The sequence below is a fragment of the Saccopteryx leptura genome, chromosome 7 (assembly GCF_036850995.1).
Source record: "Saccopteryx leptura isolate mSacLep1 chromosome 7, mSacLep1_pri_phased_curated, whole genome shotgun sequence".
NCBI lineage: Eukaryota > Metazoa > Chordata > Mammalia > Chiroptera > Emballonuridae > Saccopteryx > Saccopteryx leptura.
In genome coordinates this window covers 102,910,414-102,922,692 of record NC_089509.1, presented here as the reverse complement: position 1 = coordinate 102,922,692, position 12,279 = coordinate 102,910,414, and positions in this window count along the sequence as shown.

Here is a 12,279-nt window from a genome sequence, read left to right as displayed (position 1 = left end):
AGTAAAACGCAGTCCCTGTCATCTGAAACAGGAAATGCAGGCTCAAGCAAGAGCCATCAGAGGATACCAAGAGAACTGAATTCTAATCTCAAACCACACACACACATTAACAAGATTATAGACAATCTGAGATGCATTTTCTGAAATACTTGGAGCCAGGACAGGACTGGGGATAAGGAGTGAGGGTGGGTGTATTAAGGGACTCATGCAGCTTTGGGAAGCCAATCCCTCCCCTCCTCTGGACTGTTCTGGAAGACTTACAACATCTGCTCCAAATCTTTTTTTCACCTTTGTCCCGTGAGAATCTTCTGTGCCCGCCAGACTGATGCCTCATTATTCACCCCCTCCTGCACTTTGTACCCTAACACGTAACGACTTGCATTTTGCTTGAACCCATCATATTGTTTCGCACCCTCAAGACTTTGCACGTGCTGTGCCTTCTGCCTGGAGTGCCATTCATTCTTTGTTCCCCAAAGGCTCAGATCAGGTATGCTCTCTTCAAGAAAGCTTTTCTCCAGCATTCCACCTCAGCATGAGTTTAAGCATGTCCCTCACCTTGTGCCAATTCTAGGTCTATTGTTCAATGTAATACCCCATGCTATAGGTATTTTTTGTTTATCTCAGAGTCTAAAGTCTTGTAGACTTTATTGTTTTCCTTTTTTTTTTTTTTACAGAGACAGAGAGAAAGTCAGAGAGAGAGGGATAGATAGGGACAGACAGGAACGGAGAGAGATGAGAAGCATCAATTATCAGTTTTTTGTTGTGGCACTTTAGTTGTTCATTGATTGCTTTCTCATATGTGCCTTGACCGCGGGCCTTCAGCAGACCGAGTAACCCTTTGCTCAAGCCAGCGACCTTGGGTCCAAGCTGGTGAGCTTTAGCTCAAACCAGATGAACCCATGCTCAAGCTGGTGACCTCGGGGTCTCGAAGCTGGTCCTCTGAATCTCAGTCCGATGCTCTATCCACTGCGCCACCGCCTGATCAGACTATTGTTTTCCTTAAGAGTAGGAACTATGATTAATTTTTTTTTCATCTTTGAATCTCCAGTGCCTAGCATGGTGCCAGACACATACTAAATTCTTACAAATGTTCCTTGAAATGTCTGACTCCAAGATCCCTGTTTGATGGAGCCAAGCCTATCTCTTCCACATCGCAGATGCCATCCTTCCCTTTATCACCATGAACCAGTCACACTATTCCTCAAACGTGCCAAGCTCATTCCCACCTCAGGGCCTTTGCTCATGCTCCCTCCACTCAAAACACGTTTCCCCCAGTTCTCTGATGCAATAGGGCGGCCTGTGAACAGGGAGTCAGAACAAGCCGGGTGGCTGCCCATATTTCCTAACAGTAGGGAAGGCTGCAGGAGAGCCAGTCTGGGTCCCATTCTCTCCCGGTCTTTGCCCATGACCTCCTCCCCTGAGTAGCTTGATGGATGCTGCCAAAGCTAAGGTTTGCCTCTGGTTCTCCTAGCAAGAGACCCATTAATAACCTGGGTCAGGTGACCGGCGATAGTGCAGTTCTGGCCTGTGATGTGGTGGTTTTAGAGATTAACTCACAAAAGTCAAGCCTCCTTCCAGGTTCCTGGGGTGGGGGTGGGGATTCTTGAGCCTGCTCCTGATCACTTGCCATCTTTTTCTGTCTCGGGTGTCTGCTTCCTGCCTCCCCAACTGGCCTGGAAGCTCCTGCCTTCATCTTTGCATCATAGCTCCAGCTAAATGCCTGGTGCTTGGCTGCATTCAGGAAACCACAGTGATAATGATGATTAATATAATGAAGATGATGATGACAACAATGACAGCGATGTCACAGTCATAAAGGATCTGAGATGATTGGAGCTGTTTAAATGTTAGAAACAAGAGACATTGTGTTGGACCAGGGTGGAGAAGTTCAGTCGAGAAGAGTTCTCTAAGTGCAGAAGCAGTGGCTAGAATAATCTGGCCTTCGCTCAGCCGAGCCCCATTCACATCAGTCCCTCCCCTCATCTGCTGCCTGCAGCCCGAGCTCACCATCCAACGTGGGCTTCCCGCTGCGCCACTGTGCTGCACATGCCAGAGTCCTGGTTTGCTTGGAAACGAATCCCCCTGACATCCTCTGCCTTTTCACACCTTCGGCCTCATACCTTTGTCACATGCTGTTCCAGGTCAAGACCATTATTCCTCCTTTTTTTTTTTTTTACAGAGACAGAGAGAGGGATAGATAGGAACAGACAGACAGGAACGGAGAGAGATGAGAAGCATCAATCATCAGTTTTTCCTTGTAACACCTTAGTCGTTCATTGATTGCTTTCTCATATGTGCCTTGACCACAGGCCTTCAGCAGACCAAGTAACCCCTTGCTCGAGCCAGCGACCTTGGATCCGAGCTGGTGAGCTTTGCTCAAACCAGATGCGCCCATGCTCAAGCTGGTGACCTCGGGGTCTTGAACCTGGACCCTCCGCATCCCAGTCCGACGCTCTATCCACTCTGCCACCGCCTGGTCAGGCTGCTCCTCTTTTTTCACTTAAAAACTTCTCTCCACCTCTCCTCATAAGTTCAGCCATGGATCCAGCCTAGGCTCTGAGGAGTTAGACACCATTTTAGTCTTCCTGCCTGATTCCTGCCATCAGCTAACTCCAACAAGTACAGTTCCTTAGGCCCTGGCCAGTTGGCTCAGTGGTAGAGCATCAGCCTGGAGTGCGGGAGTCCCGGGCTCGATTCCCGGCCAGGGTACACAGGAGAAGCACCCATCTGGTTCTCCACCCCTCCCCCTTTCCTTCTTCTCTGTCTCTCTCTTCCCCTCCTGCAGCCAAGGCTCCATTGGAGCAGGGTTGGCCCGGGCGCTGAGGATGGCTCTGTGGCCTCTGCCTCGGACGCTAGACTGGCTCTGGTTGCAGCAGAGCAACGCCCCAGATGGGCAGAGCATCGCCCCATGGTGGGCATGCCAGGTAGTTCCCGGTCGGGCGCATGCGGGAGTCTGTCTGACTACCTCCCCGTTTCCAACTTCAGAAAAATACCCCCTCCAAAAAAAAAAAGAAAAAAAAAAAGAAAAAAAAAGTAGTTCCTTCAACATTTTAGCTCAGCAGTTCTCAACTTTAGGGGATCTAGGAAGCACACAGGAACTTGTTTAAACAGACTCCTGGGCCCCTCTCCAAGAGATTCAGACTCACTGGGTCTGGCTGGGGCCGAGGAATCTTTATTTTGCCTGGTGATCCTGATCTCTGCCTTTGCCTTAGTTCCTGACCTCAATTCCAAGGCCTTCACAATGCAATTCAATAGCCTACTCCCGTGGTCACACCTGTGAGATTTCCCTGGAACATCTACCTCTGAGAATCTACACTCCAGTGTCCTTCTCTCTGAACCCTTCACTCCATCTCTGGTTCCTCAAACCATCTGTTTTCTTCCAGCCGTCAGCCTCTCCAGGCTATCATTTTCCCTCTCAGTGAGAACTCGGGTTCATCTCTTGAACCACTCACCAGCCATCAGCTTCTTCACTCCCTGTCCCTCCAGCCTTGGCCTACCAACCTTCAGACCTACTTGCACCAACCTGACAATCTACCTTTTCCGCTCCAACCTCATGGAGAGGGTTGAAGAAAACGATTGTCCCACGTGAGTCAGCGCCTCTAAAACTCAGGTTTTACCGGGACCCTCAACATCTGTGGTTGGCAGTGCCTTTACTTGGATAGAGTCTCCTCTCATTATTCACAGTTGTTTTTGGAAACACAGGCTCAGCTCCAGTTCCTCTGCTTTTAGCCAATATCCTTCTTATTTTATTTTATTGATTGCTTTTAGAGAGACAAAGAGAAGAAGGAGAAGAGGGGGAAGCATTCATTTGTTGTTCCACCTGATAGCCTTCTTACAGGAAATAATTTCTGTGCCCATCCACCCCTCTATAAAGTTTGCTACTTACATCCGAATTTTTATTGATTGATTTTAGAGAGAGTAGAAGAGAGAGGGAGGGAGAGACAGAGAGAAAGAGAGAGAGAGAGAGAGAGAAACATTGACCCATTGTTCCTCTTATTTAGGCATTCATTGGCTGGCTCTTGTAGGTGCCCTGACCGGGATTGAACCCACAGCCTGGGAGTATCAGGATAATACTCTAGCCAACTGAGCTACTTGGTCAGGGCTTTCACATTGAAGTTTTTAGAGGAAGTACTATTAGTCCCTCTTGCTCATATCTTCAAGCAGTATTTCTCCATCACTTTTCCACCAAAAGAGCAAACAAGGGACCCTTGACCTTGGGTCCCCTTTATAGATTCTGTTCTGCCTTTATCTTTTTTAATTTATTTATTAATTTTAGAGAGGAGAAAGAGAGGGAGAGAGAGAGACAAAGAGAGAGAGAGGAGAGAGAGACAGGGGGGAGGAGCTGGAAACATCAACTCCCATATGTGCCTTGACCAGGCAAGCCCAGGGTTTTGAACCGGCAACCTCAGCATTTCCAGGTCGACGCTTTATCCACTGCGCCACCACAGGTCAGGCCTGTTCTGCCTTTATCTCAACATAACCGAGTTTCCTGAAAGTCTGCCTTTCTGGGTGTAGTAGATTGCATTTTGGTTCTCAGTTCTGTCTCTCCTTGTAAATATACCCTTTACCATGTGAACATGCACCATTTCCATGGAAGTGAAATATATTTCCTCACACCACTGAGGTTGGGCTTGGCTTCATGATTTGCTTTGGCCAATAGAATGTTAGCAGACAAGATATAAGCAGAAGTCTTAAATGTGCTATTGTGGTTAACATGGCCTCTGTATCTGTGCCTTTCACCATGAGAACATCCTTCAGGTGGTTGCTGGTGTAAAGAGGATGAAAGACAGACACATGGAGCTTGCTTGACCCCACTCACAGCCTGGAAGCCAGCCCAACCCAGCAGAGCCCAGCCTAGATCAGCTGAAACCCGCCTGCCCACAGATGCATGAGAGAGAAATACATGCTTATTGCTGATGCATCTCAGTTTTGTATTTGTTTGTTGCACAGCATTATTACAACAATAGCTGACAAAGACAGTGGGAAGAAGAAAGTTTAGTTATTAATGGTGTTGTAAAGATATGGTGCTTGGATTACTGACTAGCTATTTGGAAAAGAAGAATCTAGACATGAACCACCCAGAGTATATCAAAATAAATTTGAGGGGAATAAAGACATTTGAGGTGCTAAAGACATAAAATTAGCCTGACCAGGGGGTGGTGTAGTGAATAGAATGTCAACCTGGGATGCTGAGGACCCAGGTTCAAAACCCCAAGATCGCCTGACCTGTGGTGGCGCAGTGGGATAAAGTGTCGACCTGGAAGTGCTGAGGTTGCCAGTTCGAAAACCTGGGCTTGCCTGGTCAAGGCACATATGGGAGTTGATGCTTCCAGCTCCTCCCCCCCTTCTCTCTCTCTCTCTTTCTCTCTCTCTCTGTCTCTCCCTCTCCTCTCTAAAATGAATAATAATTTTAAAAAAACCAAGATCACCGGCTTGAGTACAGGCTCACTAGCTTGAGCGTGGGTTTGCCGGCTTGAGTGTGGGATCATAGACATGACCCCATGGTCACTGGTTTGAGCAAGGAGTCACTGGCTCGGCTGAATCCCTGATCAAGGAATGTATGAGAAAGCAATCAATGAACAATTAAGGTGCTGCAAGTATGAGTTGATGCTTCTACTTTCTCTCCCTTACTGTCTGTCCCTCTTTCTCTTAAAAAAAAAAAATACAGCCTGACCAGGCGGTGGTGCAGTGGATAGAGCATTGGACTGGGATGCTGAGGACCCAGGTTCGAGACCCCGAGGTCGCCAGCTTGAGCGTGGGCTCATCTGGCTTGAGCAAAATAAAAAATGCTCACCAACTTAGACCCAAGGTCACTGGCCCAAGCAAGGGGTTACTTGGTCTGCTGAAGGCCCGTGGTCAAGGCACATATGAGAAAACAATCAATGAACAACTAAGGTGTCGCAACAAAAAACTGATGATTGATGCTTCTCATCTCTCTCTGTTCCTGTCTGTCTGTCCCTATCTATCCCTCTCTCTGACTCTCTCTCTCTGTCCCTGTAAAGAAAAAAAATAAAAAAAATACAAAATTAATCCTTACAATGTTAAAAAGAAATTAAATACATGTCCAATCTCTGATAGAAGACTTTCTCATTCTAAAAAAATGAAAGTGTCTTTCTAATTTTCTTTAATAGGCCTATATTACTCAGACAAAAGGCACAGACCACCTGACCTGTGGTGCCCTATATATCATTTCAAATGTACACAATGGTGAGACTGTAAACAGCCAACAGGTCTGACAGGGAAGAGTTAGTTCCGTGAATCTCTGTGCAACTTCTAAGTGGTGACAATGAGAACCCAATGCAATGTGTGATCCTTACCAGCAAATGGACACTAGAGGGAGAACTGAATACTCAGCAAAATAGAATAAAGACTGTAGAGAGGTTCTAAGAGTTAATTGTATTAATGTTAACTTTCTGGTCTTGATACTGATACTGTAGTAACAAGATGTGAACATGGGAAAGCTAAGTGACAGGTGCATGCAACCTCCTTGTATTTTTAGCAAATATTTTGTAAATCTGAAATAACTTCAAAATAAAGTCTAAAAAAACCAGAATACAAAATAACTGGGACACACACAAGTAGAATTGTGTTTGTATGTTCATAAAGGTTTTTTTTAAACAAAACAAAACAAAACTAAACAGTATAGGTGTGGCAGATCCTGTTGGTTTACTTTTTTTTTTTTTTTTTTTTTTTGGTGAGAGAGAGAGAGGGAGGAACAGACAGGGACAAACAGGAAGGGAGAGAGATGAGAAGCATCAGTCTTCATTGCAGCACTTTAGTTGTTCCTTGATTGCTTTCTCATATGTGCCTTGACCAGGGGGCTCCAGGCGAGCCAGTGACCCCTTGCTCAAGCCAGCAATGTAGGGCTTGAGCCAGTGACCTTGGGCTTCAAGCCAGCAACCTTTGGGCTTAAGCCAGTGACCATGAGGTCATGTCTATGATCCCATGCTCAAGCCACTGACCCCGTGTTCAAGCTGGCCACCTCGAGGTTTCAAATCTGGGTCCTCTGTATCCTAGGTTGACACTCTTTCCACCGCACCACTGCCTGGTCAGACAGTGTACTTATTATTTTTTTAAGTGGTTTTAGAGAGAAAGGAAGAGGGAGAGAGAGAGAAGCATCAATTTGTTGTTCCACCTATTTATGCATTCATTGGTTGATTCTTGTAGGTGCGCTGACCGGGGATCAAACCCTCAACCTTGGCATAGTGGGATGATGCTCTAACCAACTGAGCTACCTGGCCAGGGCAGACCCTACTGGTTTATTTTTTATTATTTTTTTTAGTAATTTTTTTATTTTATTTATTCATTTTAGAGAGAAGAGGGAGAGACAGAGAGAGAGAGAGAGAGAGAGAGAGAGAGAGAGAGGGAGAAGGGGTGGGAGGAGCTGGAAGCATCAACTCTCATATGTGCCTTGACCAGGCAAGCCCAGGGTTTCGAACCGGCGACCTCAGCATTTCCAGGTCAACGCTTATCCACTGCGCCACCACAGGTCAGGCCCAGATCCTACTGGTTTATCAATACCCATTCTCCACTCCCCTGTTTTCTCTGTTAACCCCTATTTTGCCAGCTCTTCTATGAACTGCAGTAGCTTCCAAGTGAGCTCTTCCCCAGCCCTGGTGGGCGGTCCCGATTGTTCAGAGCCAGCCTGTATACTCATTGCCTGGCCAAGTGACTGAGTAGACCCAGGAATGTGCCATGATTCTTACCATCAGATAATACTAGCAGATATTTAAATAGCACACATCATGTGCCATGGTCTAAGTGCTTTACACAGACTAAGTCTCATCTCGCAGAAGAGCCCTCTGCGCCCTGGCTGGATAGCTTGGTCAGTAAGAGCATTGTTCTGAAGCACAGAGGTCGCTGGCTTGATTCTTACAGATTGGTGGTCCTCTCTCTATCTCTCTCTCTCAAATCAATAAATTAAAAATAATTTTTTAAAAAGAGCCCTAAGAATCAAATATAATTATACAGTATTTCCTCAATAAGAAGATACTCTCATGTATAAGATACATCTTAATTTTGGGGCCCAAAGTTTGAAAAAAAAATTACATAAAGTTATTGAACTCAAGTTTTTTTTTGTTTGTTTGTTTTTGTGGCAGAGACAGAGTCAGAGAGAGGGACAGATAGGGACAGACAGACAGAAAGGGAGAGAGATGAGAAACATCAATTCTTCATTGTGGCTCCTTAGTTATTCATTGATTGATTTCTCATATGTGCCTTGACCGTGGGGCTACAGCAGACCGAGTAAACCCTTGCTCAAGCCAGCGACCTTGGGTCCAAGCTGGTGAGCCTTGAAATCAGATGAGCCCGCACTCAAGCTGGTGACCTCGGGGTCTCGAACCTGGGTCCTCTGCACCCCAGTTTGATGCTCTATCCACTGAGCCACGGCCTGGTCAAGCTGAACTCAAGATTTGTTGGGGGTTTTTTTTTGTATTTTTCTGAAGTTGGAAATGGGGAGGCAGTCAGACAGACTCCCTCATGCGCCCAACCGGGATCCACCCGGCATGCCCACCAGGGGGTGATGCTCCACCCATCTGGGCCGTTGCTTTGTTGCATTCTAGTGCCTGAGGCAGAGGCCATGGAGCCATCCTCAGCGCCCAGGCCAACTTTGCTCTAATTGAGCCTTGGCTGCAGGAGGGAAAGAGACAGACAGAGAGGAAGGAGAGGGGGAGGGGTGGAGAAGTAGATGGGTGCTTCTCCTGTGTGCCCTGGCTGGGAATCGAACCCGGGACTTCTGCACGCCAGGCCGATACTCTAACGCTGAGCCAACCGGCCAGGGCTGAACTCAAGTTTTTTTGTTTTTTTTTTTCTGTATTTTTCTGAAGCCGGAAACGGGGAGAGACAGTCAGACAGACTCCCGCATGCGCCTGACCGGGATCCACCCGGTGCGCCCACCAGGGGGCGACGCTCTGCCCACCAGGGGGTGATGCTCTGCCCCTCCGGGGCGTCGCTCTGTTGCGACCAGAGCCACTCTAGCGCCTGGGGCAGAGGCCGAGGAGCCATCCCCAGCGCCCGGGCCATCTTTGCTCCAGTGGAGCCTCGGCTGCGTGAGGGGAAGAGAGAGACAGAGAGGAAGGAGAGGGGGAGGGGTGAAGTAGATGGGCGCTTCTCCTGTGTGCCCTGGCCGGGAATCGAACCTGGGACTCCTGCATGCCAGGCCAATGCTCTACCGCTGAGCCAACCGGCCAGGGCTCAAGTTTTATTCATCATAAAATTCATACAACTCCTCAAGCAGGAACTGCAAGTAAAAGAACCTACAACCACTGTATAAGATGCACCCAATTTTTAGACCTCAAATTTTTCAAAAAAGTGTAATGGGGAATACGGTAATTCCCATTGTACAGATAAGAACATTAAGGCACTGAGAGATCAAGCCAATTACTGCAGGTCTCACAGGTGTGAGATGGGGAGGGAATTAGGTTAGAGGCCTTCTAGGAAGGTTTTCCTAGTTGTTGAAAAGGGATATAATAGAACTGTGCTCTTTTCTTGCTCCAGGATGCCGCCATCAGCTTATGATGCCTTTTTAGGACTATGAAGGAGCAGTGTAAGAGGATATTCGAACACACTGAAGATGGCAGAGCAAAAATGAGATGCAACTAATTCTTTGAAGACATAACAAGCCCCTCAAAATAACCAGTCTGCATTACAAAGTCCCCGGACTTCTTGTTATGTGGGATAAAAATTGTCTTTATTGTTTAGGCCACTTCTGTTTATTGTGTTGTTTTTTTTTAATACTTGAAGACAAAAACACTCAAATTAGTACTATGGGTAAAATTTACATTTTAACATAAAGTGGGGAGAAAACAGTATAAAAATCGTATAAATCTTGTGTAATTTAATTGATATGATCGCTAAAATAAAAATGCATAGAAAAACATCTAAAATGCTACCAGTGATGATCTTTGATTGGTGGGTTCATGATGTACACTTGTTTTCTTTCCTTACATTTAAAAAATATTTTCTGCCCTGGCAAAGTAGCCCACTTGTTTAGTGTTGTTCCCGATATGATAAGGTCAAGGGTTCAATCCCTGGTCAGGATACATGCAAGAATCAACCAATGAAAGCATAAATAACTGGAACAACAAATCGATGTTTCTCTTTATATACAGTGTGTCCGTAAAGTCATGGTGCACTTTTTTTTTTTTTTCATGGTGCACTTTTGACCGGTCACAGGAAAGCAATAAAAGATGATAGAAATGTGAAATCTGCACCAAATAAAAGGAAAACTCTCCCAGTTTCATACCTACTCAGCAGGGGTCCCCAAACTACGGCCTGCAGGCCACATGCGGCCCCCTGAGGCCATTTATCCGGCCCCCGCCACACTTCCAGAAGGAGCACCTCTTTCATTGGTGGTCAGTGAGAGGAGCATAGTTCCCATTGAAATACTGGTCAGTTTGTTGATTTAAATTTACTTGTTCTTGGCCCTGGCCGGTTGGCTCAGCGGTAGAGCTCGGCCTGGTATGCGGGGGACCCGGGTTGATTCCCGGCCAGGGCACATAGGAGAGGCGCCCATTTGCTTCTCCACCCCCCCCCCTCCTTCCTCCCTGTCTCTCTCTTCCCCTCCCGCAGCCAAGGCTCCATTGGAGCAAAGATGGCCCGGGCATTGAGGATGGCTCCTTGGCCTCTGCCCCAGGCGCTAGAGTGGCTCTGGTCGCGGCAGAGCGACGCCCCGGAGGGGCAGAGCATCGCCCCCTGGTGGGCAGAGCATCGCCCCTGGTGGGCGTGCCGGGTGGATCCCGGTCGGGCGCATGCGGGAGTCTGTCTGACTGTCTCTCCCCGTTTCCAGCTTCAGGGAAAAAAAAAAAAAAAAGGTAAATTTACTTGTTCTTTATTTTAAATATTGTATTTGTTCCTGTTTTGTTTTTTTACTTTAAAATAAGATATGTGCAGTCTGCATAGGGATTTGTTCATAGTTTTTTTTTTATAGTCCGGCTCTCCCACGATCTGAGGGACAGTGAACTGGCCCTCTGTGTAAAAAGTTTGGGGAACCCTGCTATTCAGTGTAGTTCAATGTGGGCTCACGCACAGATTTTTTAGGGCTCCTTAGGTAGCTACCCTGTAATAGCCTCTACAGACTCGTCACTGACTGATGGCCTACCAGAACGGGGTCTCTCCACCAAACTGCCGGTTTCCCTCAACTGCTTATCCCACCGAGTAATGTGATTCCTATGTGGTGGTGCTTTGTTATAAACATGCCGATATTAACGTTGCACTTCGGTCACAGATTCGAATTTAGCAAGCCACAGAACACACTGAACTTTCCTCTGTACCATCCACATCTCGACTGGCATGGCCGTGGGCTGCTCCGCTGTATACACGGTGTTATGTCATCATCTGCACATGCGCACATGCTGCCACATCATTCTACAGAAACTGGGAGGGTTTTCCTTTTATTTGGTGCAGATTTCACATTTCTATCGTCTTTTGTTGCTTTCCTGTGACCGGTCAAAAGTGCACCATGAGTTTACGGACACACTGTATATCCCTTCCTCTCTCTCTCTCTCTCTCAAATCAGTTTTAAAAAATTAAAAATGTTGGCCTGACCAGGCGGTGACACAGTGGATAGAGTGTCGAACTGGGATGAAGAGGACCCAGGTTCGAGACCCCGAGGTCACCAGCTTGAGCATGGGCTCATCTGGTTTGAGCAAAGCTCACCAGCTTGGATACAAGGTCTCTGGCTAGAGCAAGGGGTTACTTGGTCTGCTGAAGGCCCACGGTAAGGCACATATGAGAAATAAATCGATGAACAACTAAGGTGTCACAATGAAAAACTGGTGATTGATGCTTCTCATCTCTCTCCGTTCTTGTCTGTCTGTCCCTATCTGTCCCTCTCTCTGACTCTCTCTCTGTCTCTGTAAAAAAAAAAAAAAAAAAAAAAAAAAAATTAAAAATGTTGCCCTGGCCGGTTGGGTTTGATTCCCAGCTGGGGCACAGAGGAGAAACACCCATCTGCTTCTCTAACCTTCCTCCTCTCCTTTCTCTCTATCTCTCTCTTCTCCTCCTGCAGCCAAGTCTCCATTGGAGCAAGAGTTGGCCCCAGCGCTGAGGAGGACTCCATGGCCTCCACCTCAGGCGCTAGAATGGCTCCAGCCACAACAGAGTGATGCCACAGATGGACAGAGCATCACCCCCTGATGGGCGTGCCAGGTGGATCTCGGTTGGGCACATGCGGGAGTCTGTCTGACGACCCCCCTGCTTCTAACTTCGGGAATAAAAAAATGTTTTTCTAACCTTATATGATAGAAATGTGTTACTATTTAAATAAAAAGTATCAAAAGA